Source organism: Sciurus vulgaris, assembly GCF_902686455.1.
Source record: "Sciurus vulgaris genome assembly, chromosome: 10".
NCBI classification, from domain to species: Eukaryota; Metazoa; Chordata; class Mammalia; order Rodentia; family Sciuridae; genus Sciurus; species Sciurus vulgaris.
Genome location: NC_136470.1, coordinates 138,640,668 through 138,642,874, shown reverse-complemented (window position 1 = coordinate 138,642,874; position 2,207 = coordinate 138,640,668). Strand labels below are relative to the sequence as shown.

At 42.6% G+C, this 2,207-nt stretch overlaps 1 pseudogene across 1 annotated transcript; it reads right to left on the bottom strand.

Moving 5' to 3' along the window:
* Positions 1-640: 640 nt before the first annotated feature.
* LOC306637696 (high mobility group protein B3-like) lies at positions 641-1,933 on the bottom strand (annotated as a pseudogene). Its single transcript has 2 exons — positions 1,923-1,933; positions 641-1,401 (listed from the first exon to the last, which is right to left on the bottom strand). The product of its transcript is annotated as a high mobility group protein B3-like (transcript).
* Between the last annotated feature and the right edge of the window lie 274 nt (positions 1,934-2,207).

The following is a 2,207-nucleotide window of genomic DNA, read 5'->3' as shown; positions in this document are numbered from 1 at the left end:
GATCTATTTTTTTTTTAAATGTAATACTGTTTATTTAACTTCAAAAACATTTCAGCATTCTGAACATACCAAAAATAACATAAGGTTGCACATTGTATTTAAGTACAGAAGGTCCTTGAACTTTCATTGATGCAGTGACTCTTTGCTGCCAAGGAAGAGTTCTACTTTGAAAACAAAGTTTAAAATCTACTGTACTTAACTAAAAAAAAAAAAAAATCAAACACTTCTCATGCCAGCTGACCCCCCATTTCCACAACTAAGTTAGGCTGCAGAATGTTGTATCACCGGGTACCAAAACAAGACAACCTGAAGCTAAACAGATGCCCGCCGCAGGGTCAACAGGCCAGCCTCACAGTGCGTGCCCTGAGCCACGGCCCCTTCTAAAGGCATCTTCCCCACAACCTTGACACCAGCAAGGAGCATCAAGAGTGTTTCTTGGTTGTTTTGTTCTTTTTACAGACTATAGATATGTACCATTGATAACTAAGGATTTCTAGCCAATAACGATAGAGTTAATACCACCTTACAAATTTTAAAAAATGCCAGAAACATCTTCAAATGCCTTGTCACACCAACAGCAAAGTGCATAGGGTGAGGAGAACATGAGAGTGCCTTTGCATTTTAAAAATGGTTGGAAATACATGCAGCTGTGATGTAGTTCCAGGGTGCTCTGGGCACCCAGGGCCACTTCATGGAAACCACTGACAATTTCTAGAGCACATTGAGAGACTACGAGATGGTCGTGATCAGATTCTGTAACTGAACCTAATGAGAGAAACAGACCATCTCAAAGAATGTGTCAATCACTGCGCTCCCCACTGTAAGGTGTTCACAAGGAGAGGGATTAACAGTTTTCTCCTCCTCCTCCTCCTCCTCTTCCTCTTCCTCTTCCTCTTTCTGGACAACTTTAGCAGGACCCTTTGTGCCTTCAGACTCTCCTTTAGACCCAGTCTCCTATGTCTCCTTCAGCTTTGCAGCCTTGGTGATACATGGCTGCTTTCTCCGTCACTTAAGTTATTCCACATCATATTCAGCTTTTTCTGGCCACATCTCCAATGGAGATACCAGGATTTGTGGACTTGATCTTGGGGTGCAATTCTGAACAGAACGGGAAGAATCCAGATGGTGGTATTTGGGGGCTTTACGGTCCTTTTTCTTCTTGCCTCCCTTGGCTGGTTCATAATCCTTCATTTCCCGATTACGGAGCACTTTATCCACCTTTGCCATTTCATCAGATTTAGATTTCTCTTTCCCAGACATTGTCTTCCGCCTCTCAGAGCACTTCTTGGAAAATTGTGCAAAATTGACAGAGACTTCTGGGTTTTTCTTCTTGCGTTCTTCTCTGCAAGTCTGCACAAGAAGACATAAGCAGACATCTTGCCCTTTGGCTTCTTGGGCTCACTTTAGCCATCCTGACTGCATTGTTGGCTTGCCTGGGCAGCGCAGGCATCCTGGACCTATTTTAAACATAGTTTTGATTGTAAGCTAAAATCGTGATTTTCATTCAAATATAAAATGAAAAATGTCACTGATTTTATTTAATTCAGTAACTAATGGGGAAGCAGTAAGATGTACAACCAGGTCAAGAGAATTCTAAGAGCAGACGTGACACAGGCCATGGGAATCCTGGACTGGTTTTGCTTAAGGAGTGTAAAGCTGGCATCTTGGCGGGGAGGGTAGCCCGCTGCCTTGCAGGTTCTGTCTGGAGTCCACGGGCCAGAGTCTTCTGTGCTGCGGTCAAGTCCTGCATTCACAGAGCTAGGGAGGCTCCGGAACCCTGGCCCCAAGGCTGACAAACCCAGAAAGCTGGGTGAGCAGGGAACCTGGAACTCTTACTTACCTACTTCAAAAACCTAACCCTTCTCCCCGCCAGTTCAGAAGAACATTTGTTAAAATTCAGGCTTTTTTGCCAGAGACCGTACTTAACAATCATGCGTGTGAAAAGAGGGAGAATATTGAAATAGGCACCTGATCAGTTAGCTGCCATCCTCTCTTTATAGTATTTATGTTCTGGGTGATAAATGCCGAACCTAAAATGATTGTAAACATTTTGACTGACTTCAAGAATGTGTCAATGGCATGATTATCAGTGGATACTTTTAAATTTGCTTTCGTTTGATGATTTTTGAGGGGTATAGTTCAGAAAGCAAAATGTCCATTATGATAAATAGATGACACATTTAAAAACCTCAACTTCTTCTTTTTTT